Source organism: Prenolepis imparis, unplaced genomic scaffold, assembly GCF_030444845.1.
Source record: "Prenolepis imparis isolate NDT839.2.m4 unplaced genomic scaffold, iyPreImpa1.0 SCAF_215, whole genome shotgun sequence".
Taxonomy (NCBI): domain Eukaryota; kingdom Metazoa; phylum Arthropoda; class Insecta; order Hymenoptera; family Formicidae; genus Prenolepis; species Prenolepis imparis.
In genome coordinates, this window is record NW_028141373.1 from 43619 (window position 1) to 57230 (window position 13612).

The window sequence follows — 13612 nt, forward strand, 5'->3', positions numbered from 1 at the left end:
TTTTGCTACTTTAATTATCTAGAAAAAGTCCAGCGTTTACAGTCGCGCTCGCACGTCTGTGCTCGACAATGGTAGATGGTCGAATCTCTCGAAGATTCTTCGCAAAAGGTTATTGTCTTGTCTCGTTTCGTATTTTTGTTTTTATCTACCTGTCTCGTCCGTTGTGTTTGCCACGTGTTTATTTTCTCTCGCGTCTCGCTTCTTGTTTCCGTCTGATGTATGTCTTTATAAGTAATCCGGGGAATATGTGACGATATGATCGCCACAATTTAAAAAACAATATAGTGGTACCATTTAAAAAAACATACTTTTAAAAAAAATCTTCAAATGACCTTGAAAATCACCCTTTAGAAAAAAGTCAGTAGCGCCAACTTCTTCACCCCTAAAAATCCTACAACTTTTATTTGAAACATTTTTCTCTAGAAACAATATTTTTGGAGATAAAAATTTGTCACGTTTTATTTTGGCCACCCTGTATATAATATGTATGTGACAGTGTTATTGGTTCACCCTGTATAAATAGAAATTGTAACAGTGTAAATGAAACAATCAAAAAATTAAATAATTTATAATTATTAAATTATTATTGTTTCATTTAATGCACATTAAATTATCTTATAATTAATTATCTTAAATTATTTGATTATACTTTTTAATAAACTGTAATCAAAAAATTTATTAACAATTTTTTTATGACTATTTAAATGATTATTTAAAATTGTTAAGTTTAGCAACACAAAATATCTTTTTATAATATTTGATATCCAAATTAATTTTACCTGCAATATACATATATGTATATATTTTTTGCCAAATAATTTATTTCTATAATTTCTGTAATTTGAATTAAAAATAGAATTGTGAACATAATTATTTCAAGCATAACATAAAAACAGAAAAAAATGGAAAAACACTAATAATATAGACGCAATTATGCAATATGGGGGGGGGGGGGGACCAATCACCAATTTTTTCGATTTCGAGATTTTTATTTCAAATTGTGCCTTAATGTATCAGGCACAATTTGTAATAAAAATCTCGAAATAAAAAAAAATTAGTGGTTGGTTCCATATTGCATAACTGCGTCCATATTATGTCATAGAATTAATTTCATTTCAAATATGCATAAACGAAGAATAAATTAATATAAATTATAATAATATATAATAAATTGAATATTAATAATTTAAATATATAATATAATAAATGTCTAAATATCGAAAAATAATAGCATCTTTATTTCATACTCAGATATTATTACTTACTTTGAAATTCGGGAAAAGGCGGAACAACAGAACGTTTAGTTCGCTTTTCTGATTGTGAGTTTACATACTTTTCTGATGCTACATTTACATCGGAAGAATCACTGCGCTTATTTGGTATCGCAGTGGTAATTTCTTTTGTCGTTTTGCTGCACAATGTGCCTCTAAATCAGATGAATCACTGCTCAAGTGAGACGTTTCTTGTGCTTTATAAGCTTTTCTTGACGCATCAGCAAGACTATCTATAAAAAAGAAATTTTTCGATAGGTAGTATATCAAATAATGTAGACAAAGAAAAATATAAATAATATAAATAAACTTATCGTGAAATAAAAAATACATATTATACATACACACAAAAATGAAGCATGACACTACGCGCGCGCGCGTGTGTGTATACATCTTTTATTCGACGATAAGTTTATTTATATTATTTATATTTTTTTGTTTATATTATTGCGCGCGCGTTTTATTTGTGTACGCAACAAATTATATTACATATATTATATTATATATTTCATATTTTATTTATATTTTATTATAAAATTAAATTAGTATATATAAATACTGATAATTTTTACAATTATATTAGAAAAAAACTTTATATTATTTTTAAATCAATTTCGAAATTAATACCAATAACCAAATAAACGTTGAATTTGTGTTTAGAAAATAAAATTATATTGTTGCGCTCACGGGCCGACTGCGTGACTTATCAAAGATCGAACCACGTAACACGCACTCTCTCACACTCGCGCCGCGAAATAAAGACGCTCACGTAAAACACGGAAGAACTTTATTAACAATAACACGTAAAGTAAAAACCAAATAACAAAATACCAAATAATACCAAATAACAAAATAATAAAATATGCATCAGACCGTAACGAAACATGTCCGCACGTATTTACGGCCGATCCAAAACTCTCTGACAACCCCTTTTTGTTTTAAATCAACAACTTCTTAGTGACGTGCTCGGAGATGTCTTTCTTCCTTGCCAAACTTCTCGCCAGAATACATATACATCCGGCAGCCGGCAAATACGGGGACACAACAATATTATTATAATATTTGTTTAAAGTTATAAAAAATCACTAAAATTAATATTTTTTATCATAATTTTTTCTACAAAGAATTTATTACATAATTTTCATTAACCTAATATTAAAAAATATTTTTAAAATAAAAAATAATTTTATTTTTACATTATTTGTAAAGCCCCTTGCACAATGCCAGGCAATAGGCAATAGGAACAGGAAATAGAAAATCGTTTTCAATGAAGTAATATATAAACAAACTTTTGGTACCCCCATGGGCTCACCGTTGTCCTCCATCATTGCTGATATCGTTCTACAGGATCTTGAAAACAGAGCATTGGAATTATTAAAGTTCATTCCTTCCTTCTACATGCGTTATGTTGATGACATAGTACTTACTGTTCCTCCACCATTACATAATCATACTCTACAAGTATTTAACTCTTTCCATCCTCGCCTCCAATTCACTATTGAAATTAATAAGAACGGCAAATTAAGTTTTTTGGATTTACTACTAATACTGGATAATCACATCACATTCGATTGGTTTCACAAAACGACATTTTCTGGCAGATATCTTAATTTCCATTCACAACACCCAATGTACCAAAAATTAGGCATCATAATCGGCCTGGTCGACCGAGCAATATACCTATCTCATCCATCATATCAAAAAAATCTGGAACTATGCATCACGGTTCTGCTTAACAATGACTACCCGTTGGACCTTGTATTTGAAACAATGCGTAAAAGATTACATTACATTTGTAATCACCATACCAACACTGATAACACCACATGTAAGCAGAGCGAGGAACGGGTTTTCTTCTTCCCTATACCATATACATACCTATCATATCGGAACAATTCAAAACGGTCACGAATAAAATAAATGCTAGAATCGCATACACTGGCTTAAACAAAATGCGCCATTTTATAAAAGTCAATAAAGACCCTATAAAAAACAACAATTGCAGTAATATAGTATACAAGATTGAATGCAAAAATTGTAACGCGTCTTATATGGGTCAGACATATAGACAACTAAATACAAGAATTAAAGAACACCGAAATCATATTAAAAGAAATACCGCAAATCGCTCTGTAATCTCTGACCATAGATTAACATTAAATCACGATTTTAAGTGGGACGAGGTAAAAATATTAGATAACGAACCGGCTCTTGGAAAAAGATTGGTATCTGAAATGCTATTCATAAAAAGACAAAAGAATAGCCTAAATCTACAAACAAATACGGAATTTTTGCCGGATAGTTATCTGTCTCTAATAAATAGACTCCCGAAAATATGAAATCCTTTATAACGTTTTGTCTTGCATGTTTGTTCTCGGTTAATTTATCTTCTTTTCATTTTAATTATCAGCTTGTTGGATCTTATACTCATCTTCAGACCTTTATAATAATAATTTTATCCCGACATTTTATTACTCTCATACCTCATATACTTGGTTTATCTCCACAATATTAATCGTAAATTTATACTTAATTTTATCCGTTTGACCTCGTTATTTTAATTTTATTTTTAATTTAAATTTATTTACTATATAGTTCCATCACTACTCGTTTATATGTTTGACTTTATTATTATTATTTTACTTAACACATATATTGTTGATTTCTGCGTACGTGTTTTTGGTCGTTATTTATTTGTCATACATATTGAGCTCTTTATAGCTACCAAACAGTTTAGCCTTGTCATTAGTCATACGTTTGTAATCTGATCCTCACAACATATAGACGGATCCACGGTGATTGTATGATAATGTGCAACTCCACCAAAAAAGATGAGATTCAAATATCTGTAAGTTTATACATACCGAAGCATTGTAAATTTCTAACACTACCGATTGCAATAATAAGGTCTTCATCTCAGATATGGCGACATAGAATATTTAATTCTCTCGTCTTGAGTCCAACAACCCCGGAGAGAAGCCGTTATTGAAGATGATCCCGTTGAATTATCCACCATTATTTCGACTTGAACATGTCACTTACCAATAGCTTACTTATTCAATTATTGTATCACGGTTTAAATTATGCGCTGAGAAAGGCTAAAAAAAAGAGCCGAAACGTTCGCCAATTTTTTATAAATGTTCAATGTATATTTAGACTCACATTAAATGTGATGAAATATTGATATGTTTATTTCATTTGACAAGTGCTGCGCCCCAATAACTGCGCTAGAGCTCTCATAGCCAAATCTTATATAGATTGTTTTATGTTTAATTTAAGCAGAGCCATATAGATTGGTTTGTGAAGTCTACCAATCTAATTAATTTCGTTAATTATATATAAAATATTTAATTAAAAATATATTTTTGTAATATCAAATTTATAATTAATAATTAATCACTTAATAATTTCATTTCGATCAATCTTATATAAAGAAATGTCTCATCAATAAATCAGCAACAATTTCATGAATAAAGCTTCATATAATAATAAATGTAATAATAAATGTATATTTCTAACATATTGGTTTGTAATTATTCGTTAATCTTGCGAAAGAGTAAGCAAAGAAATTTGAAAGATCTGTGGTATTTACTATAAGCAAAGAGGACCGTCGTATTTTGATAAAATATAACGGGGGTGGTGGCGAGTTCTTTGCTTTTTTATTTTAAGATGTTTGAATAAATATATACTACAAAAAAAAAACTGATATAACAAAAAAAAATATTTTTTTAAAAAAAGGTAAAAAAAGGGCACCAAGTTTACGTGTCATGTAAAAAGTGTTATACAAAAACAATGTTTTTAAATTATTGTAAAAAAACATATTTCTATAAAAAATAATGTTATCAAAAAATTGCGCGAAATAAATTTTATAAAAAAAGAATTTGTCTTATTATTTTAAATATTTAAAAAAACTACTCAGCTAAATATAAATGTGTATTAATTTTGCAGATTATTATCTGATCTGAATATAAAATTTATCACAGAATTACCATTGTATTTTTATGAATGATGTTATCTGCATTATCAAAACGATTTAGACCCGGCATTGAAAGGATTCAAATAACGAACAAAAACTTGGCGTGCCCGGGTCGGGGCACATATGTACATATGTATTATTACAATTATCGACTTTAATTAATACACAGTAAATATTCGCATCCCCTACGATCCATCAAAGTTTTATCTATACGAAAATATTGTTGTGTGAATTGAAAAAGAAAATATAACTATAAGAATAGCAATTATATAGAATAGCAAATCTCTTCGTGATAGTCAAAAAACAATTATCGCAATTATTTTAAAAGATCATCTAGTGTTTATAGGAATAAATCAAGCATAAGGCACTTTGTGATTTTGATAAATATTCGCTGTTCTTTTCTAAGTTTATGCGACTTCGTCAATACGTCCAGTATATTGTAAACAAGTTCAAATGACACGACGCAGTTGCCGAACGACGAAAACTCTCAAGCGACACTTGAAGGCGAGGAGAAACGTCTCTAACGTCGTCATGGAGACATTTACATACTTGGGTATTCATGCAAAGGAAACTTTCGTCAGCACATTACAGGATCCGGAATTGTTGCGCGTGAATACGCGATATTGTCGGCAAAGAGACGTCACGGAGGAGAGACATTGTGCGTTAATGCGAATAAATGGGTGTGTATTTACAATCGCGAGGATTTGATGCAAATTGTGAGAAATTATGTCTTACGACACATATGTAATTGGAGATCTTTGTTTAATCTTTACATACGAAGCTGAAGGCGTTCATTTCCGCGCGTCACATCGTAAATATTATCTGATTGGCGAATAATTCTTACCAATTTTCTACCAGTAGATCAAGAATTATCGTTACTCGATAGTACATTTACGTCTTAATTTGGTCTCGATTTTTTTCCGAAATTTGTCGCAAGAGTCACCTCGTTTCTCAATCGCATCGAGTAATCGATTCGTGCGAATGAAATGAAATGAATGAGATATTCTCCTTTTCTCTTCTCGCGCCGATCTCTTTGCAGGATTGTTGTCGTCTCTGTGCTACCGAGCCGAATCATTGCTTCAATTATTTACAAGATTTTCCCGTGGCGGATTAAAGCGATACCGTCTCCGCGATACTCACTCTTCCCCGCTTCTTTGAGAAATCTTCCCGCTTCCTTTTTCACTCGATCCATATCTTCCTTCTTCTCCTCGCTCCTATAAAGCCTAATCCAATCACGATGAAACGAGGTGTCCGTTCAACTGTAATTGCGCGATAATGGATATTGCTATTCAAGGTGTTTCTCGCATTGAATAACAAATCTCATCGTTATTTTGCTAGCGGTAAAAATCCCGAAGAGTGATGTGGTTCGTCGTTATACGTGTAAGAAAAATTGTTTTAGAATTGAGTGGCTCGATGAGAGAATAAATTCAACCTTTTCTACAAAATAAAAAAAGATTATATGCAACATGTTAAATATGATATATAAAAAGCATGATGTAGAGACTAAAGATACATTTTATATAAATACAAGATACTTAGGGACATTTAATTGTAACGTTGTATTATCAAAAAGCACTCGTTTAATTTATTTATGCTTATTCTCTGCAGCCTACTGGTCCCTTATTACTTCAACTAGCGTTTCGGACCGCGCTTCGCGCGGTCCTCAAAGCTTCTATATATAACCCTTTTTTTAAATTTTTATAATTCTTTTTAAATTTTATTTTTTTATCCTTCATTTACTGATTTTCTCGAAAATGTTATCAAAGTGTTGTTTTTTTTCTGGGATGAACATAATTTGTTTTTCCACTAATTTAAATATTACAAATATTATAAATATTTTATTTAGCATATATTTTATATATTTTTTATTATTTATAAAGATTTTTTTTTACGGTTTAATTATTCACCGTTCACCCGCTATATTATTAGCTCTCATACAATTTTCAAATTATTTAATTTATAAAATCTCTCTGTAAACGACATTTCTCGTAAAAGATTTTGTATTTTCCTCAATGAGATGTCCTTGATTGCTTAATTCATCTTAATTTTCACATTTTGCCTTTTTGTTACTCTTGAGAATGCTACATAGAATTGACCATGAGCAAATACAGGATGTTGAAAAAGTTCCAAATCATTTGTATTGAAATCGATCTTTGGAATGAATACAATCTGACCTCGGGCAGGACCAGTCAGAACCTCCGCATAAATAAGATTAGGTTTCAATTCAGTAACAATGAATTTTGTGCCATTGCATAGTCCTTTACGAATCTTGTGCCATTGCATAATCCTTTCTTAGTATTTAACGATAGTCTATTCATGTAAAAAAATTTATCCGGATATCTTAAAATTTACGAAAGTTAAAACCATAACAAATATTTCTCAAAAAATTTAAAATTTTATAAAAAATAAAACATTGTATGAATTTTTATAAAAATAACATTAAATAAAAGTGTTGTACTACTTTATTTGTATGCCAAATTGGAGCGCTGCAAGTCAAACAGTTCTTGAGATATTTAAATTTAAAAAAATGTCGGTGGACACATACACACAAACACACATACAAACATTTAAAAAAATGTTATTTTTCGATGTTTTTGAACATTCTGAACGCATTAGCATAGAAATCTGGAAAACAATTTTTTTCACGAAAACTAAGCTTCCTCTGTAATATATAAAAAAAAAAATTTTTTTTAAACCCACGTGTTCATCCCCGAAAAATTTGCAAAATTTTAGTTTGATCAATAAATGCGCCCGCTCGTGGGTGGGTGATTGGGGGTGTAAAATTAAAAAAAAAACACATCGTCGCCATCCCCGAAAAATTTACAAAATTTTGGTACCAATTTCGAGAAAATCGGTCCATAAATGCACGCGCGCGTGGGTGGGTGCGTGAATGGGTGGGAGGGAATGTAAAACTTTTAAAAAACCAAATAGTATCCATCCCCGAAAAATTTGCCAAATTTTAGTACCAATTTTGATAAAATCGGTCAATAAATGTGTGAGTGCGTGGATGGGTGCGTAAATGGGTGGGTGGGAGTGTAAAACTTTTAAAAAACCAAATAGTATCCATCCCCGAAAAATTTGCACAATTTTTATACCAATTTTGAGAAAATCGGTTAATAAATATGTGAGTGCGTGGGTGCGTGGGTGGATGCGTGGGTGGGTAGGTGGGGGTGTAAAACTTAAATAAACCACATATTAGCCATCCCCGAAAAATTTGCAAAATTTTGGTACCAATTTTGAGAAAATCGGTCAATAAATGTGTGAGTGCGTGGGTGGATGCGTGAATGGGTGGGTGGGAGTGTAAAACTTTTAAAAAACCAAATAGTATCCATCCCCGAAAAATTTGCACAATTTTGATACCAATTTCGAGAAAATCGGTCCATAAATGCGCATGCGCGTGGGTGGATGCGTGGGTGTATAAAAATTAAAAAAAACCCACACAGCAGTCACCGCCGAAAAATTTGCGAAATTTTGGTACCAATTTCGAGAAGATCGATCCACAAATGTGGAAGTAGTTCGCGGTCAGACAGACAGACAGACGGCACTTATATATAGAGATAAATATAAGGATGCTCCTTGTTTAACGGCAATAAATCGGATCCGGGTGTAATTTCGTAAGCTTTATCGGCAAAATCGACGAGATTCGCATTTATTGATATTGAATTATGAATGCGTCAAGCGAGCGTGACGCGATCAACCGAAGGTGTCAATGGAACGATAAAAAAGAGAAAGAGAGGAGAAGGGGGAAGAAGAAGAGAGCTTGCATGCAGCGTGTCGCAACCGATCCCACATCGTAGTATTTTATTAATGATAAAATATAAAATAAAATTACAGATAATGTTATCTTTTAAGATTTTATTAGAGAATTTGACCAGAATGCCACTCGTTATTCCAGAGATTTAGCTCTGTAAATTAAATTATGACGCATTCTTTAGTATATTATGCTTCTTTAATTTATCGAATGGTACAATGATCTTTTTGCTTCTTCGCTGTTTCTGTTAGTATAGGAATAATCTTTCAATTTTATGAAATGCATATCTCTTGGAGAAAGATAAAAATATTTTTTAACTAAATTTTTCAGATTGTGTATTTGAGAACTTAGAGCTTGATAAAAAAAAGCAATACCATTTAATATTATCAAACATTCATTTCGTGAGTGATTGACCTCTCTCACATAAAAAATCTCTTCTTTAAAATATCAAAATAAGAATTTGATGCGGGGGAAAGGAAAAATATACAATGATAAATTACAAAGGACCACAAGAAAATTTTTTTGTTTTGTTTCTGAAACTAGAGTAGATGTTTCTTATAGATTTTGGGTCCCTGAATCCGAATTTGTAACCCGTTTTACTCTATCACGTCTAGTTTTTTAGATAATCGTAAAATGAAGCGAAAAAAATGTTAAAAATGGAAGAAAATAAAGGTTTTTTTAAATAACTTTTTTTTTCTAAAGATATGTGAACGAAAATTTAAATTGTTTTGATATATGGGTGATTCTACAAAAATAGTAATTTTTTGCGGTTCTTGTATTTTTATACTTAAATTAACATTAAATTTGATTTTATTTTGAATTAAAATGAAGATAATACTTGAATACATATAGACATATAATAAAAAAGAGGTAAAGTAATGTTTTTATTTTCAAAACTTATCTTATAAATAAGAAATTCTCAGTTCCCTGGGTGTGTCACAAACCCAGAATGCAAATTATAATACATTGTCACAAAATAATTTTAAAATTATATAAAATTTTTATGTGTGATAACTAATTTACATTAGTCACTGATATCAACAACTGTATTATTTATGTTATTTAATTTTATTTTATTAATAAACAACGTTATTAAACTTTGTCTCAAGATTTAATTTTCAGTCCCCTGACATTAAAATTATTTGCATTGTAAAGATGTAAAGTCATATACGGTCTCAGCGAAATAGCTATTTGTACCGAATGAATGAGTTTGAAGTAAAGTTAACGTACGTCAGTCATTTTTATTTATTTTTATTTTTATTAATTTCATTTCGCGTGATTTGTTATAATGAATACGTGTTGGATCAGTCAACTTCTCAGTCCCCTGGTAAGTGTTATGTTAAAAGTTTATTGTTTTTATTAACTTTCATTTAATGTGTAAATTATATATAAGTTTAACTTTTAAGTTTTCCTCAACTATTTAAACCTCTATATAATTCAAACAAGATATTTTTCATTTATAAACCTCAAAATTATCAGTCCCCTGGTTCTCAGTCCCCTGGTTTTCAGTCCCTATTCTCAGTTCCTTGGAAAATAATATGACAGGAGACTAGGCACTAACCGGGAGATTGATAAATGTATATTAAAACGAATGTATCTTTGTATTTAAAGAGCGTTTCGCATTGTTTCTTGAAAGTTATTGGCAATTATTTTATTATTTTACTTACTTATTCAATATTCTCCTATGAAAGAAATTTTGTGATTGCAACTGCAGATTTTTTTTTTGTAAAAATGATACCAGTTTTTAATTTCAATATAAATTTTTAAATATTTATTCGTTAATTTTTTTATTTAAATCTTAGTTTCTTGGAAATCTTTCCAGTCTCCTGACCATAAGTTTTGGAAAAATGCTCATAAAATCTTAAATACATATTTTATTGACTGGCCGCTTTTATAACTATAATAACATACCTAGTTTCACATCATATGCCAGTTATAATCCATCAAATATATTAAAAAGGATGTGGACAAAAATAATGTCAAATAATTCCTATTTTTGTAGAATCACCCATATGCAAATGGAAATCTATCGATTTGGTTTATTAAAAACCATTTTTGTATAATTGGCGGAAGGGCGACTAATGTGAAGTTGGCCCCCAAAACTTTTGAATAACTTTCATAGGACAAAATTTCTTTTTATATAGTTGGAACTAGGGTAGGTGTTTCTAATAGATTTTAGTTCCAATTATATTTAAAAAAAAATTTGTCCTATAAAAGTTATTCAAAAAATTTTGGGGGTCAATTACACATTAGTCCCCCCCCCCTTCCGCCATTTGTATAAAAATGGTTTTCAATTAACCAAATGGATAGATTTTCATTTACATATTACAAAACAATTTGAATTTACGTTTACATACCTCTGAAAAAAAAGTTATTAAAAAAAAAACTTTGTTTCCTTCCATTTTTTACAAATTTTTCACTCTATTTTATGATTATCTAGAAAACTAGACGTGATGGAGTAAAACGGGTTACAGATTCGGATTCAGGGACCCAAAATCTATAAGAAACATCTACTCTAGTTTCAGAACCAAAACAAACATTTTTTTTGTGGTCCTGTGTTACCTTTGATAATAGTATGGACTAAGTTTTAATGACGCACGTGAAATAAATTAGTAAGGCCGATTCTACAATAGGTGTAGTAAGCCCTAAGCCTTAAAAAATTGACCAATTACAGTCCAATATTCTCCTCATACTTGACTGTAATTGATCAATTTCTTAACGCTTAGGGCTTACTACACCTATTGTAGACCCGGCCTAAACGATGATTCTGAAATATTTCGATTGAAAGCTTGTCAAGTCAATATTTAATCCTTTTCGAAATGTTTCGAAATAAAGATAGCCTGTTACATTTCACCACGAATTTGTTCAAACAATGCATTATTTACAAAACGATTGACGGATGATCGATCACAATTGCAATATCACGTAAATTATTTTTTTTATCAACATAGCATCCAGATTTAGAATGCTCTTGTCATATATCTTATCTAATTCTGTTGTGTATATTTTTATCTTTCTTCTTCCCCCCTTTTTTGATAACTATCATTTATATACATATATCATTTATTTTATTTTGTTTTATTTACTGATAAATGTTATGAAATTTTGACCGCGTAGCATAGTCTGTGGTCGTTGATCCATTCCTCCGATTTGAACTCGCAGAGGCGCCGATGCGATAACTGTGCATACATACACACGTGCACGTGTGCGGTCGCGTTTTATTATACAGGGTGATGAAAAAGTATGGAAACCTTGAAAATTCTCGAAAAATATAAGTTTTACAGAAAAGTGTTTCGGATAAAAGTTGTAGGGTTTTAAGTGGCACATTACATAGCAATATTATTATGATTTTGAAGAGTGTTGTCACGGTCACGTGAAGATCACTTTCAATTTCTTAAATGGAACCCACTATTTTTTATTACATATTCTTGTAGCTTATTTCGAAAGCTTTCCAAAACATATAATTAAGTTATTTTTTATTAAATACTTTCCGAATTATAAGGCTTAAAGTTTATAGTAGTTTGACATAAAAAATAAAATATCTTGTGAAATATTTAGTTTTCGGTAATCTTACCTTAATACTTTTATGCACATAATAATGAGACCAACCATTGGTGTGAAGAAAACACATAATTGATTTTTAAAAAATAGGTTGCAATTTATATACTTTTTTTATAAAATATAAATGATTATATCAAAATAAACGGGGTGAAAGGCTATATAGAGCCAGCACAGGAGGTGGAGCACAAATAAAAAGGAAAATTAGAAGAAAGGTTTTTTTAATAAAAACAAATTCTATATATAGATTACAAAAGAACGTACGTTTCGATCCACTTTTTGAACTATATTCAGCGTTGAATATATAAATGTGACAGATTAACATAACGTAACGTAACAAGGTAACATAACAAGAAAGTAGTTGCAAATATCATTATATAAATATGTATTCAAGAAAGAAATAGAAGAATCTACATTTTGCAATGTATACTACATACATGTGATATGCAATACTACTTATATGTGATGTTCTATATTTCTTTCACAATAATAACTACTATCTTGTTACGCTGCCATCCTATGCTACTATTTCTTTCATAAGTATATAATTGTTAATATAAAATAAAGAAACAGTATATTTTGCATATATGTCCGTATTCTAATGATTTAAATATGTTTTACATTACAGATACAGAATGAGGACATTGTAATCTTTTGAAATAGTACTAGAGTTGCTCAAAAAGTAATGCCCTACATTATTTTTCAAAATATTTATTCAACAATTTATACACAATATACATGGTAATCTCAATCAACTTCTATTGCTTTATGCCAGTACGATACATTATATGTATTTACTTGCCTTTACTGTACCAACTTTTGTCCTTTCCACGTAACCATGTTTTCACATTTAAATCACGCCCTCTTTATCTTGCGAACCTTATTTCGCGAAGTGCATTTAATTAAGTGGTTCAAAAAGTTAAATATTGGAAGCTATCGCTAAACTGTGTTAAACATATAATTTAAAGATCTCTGCGAAACAAGATTGGGAAGATGATGAGGGGATGATTAAAGCTGTGATGACATGGTTACGTAGAAAAAACAAGAGTTGATACA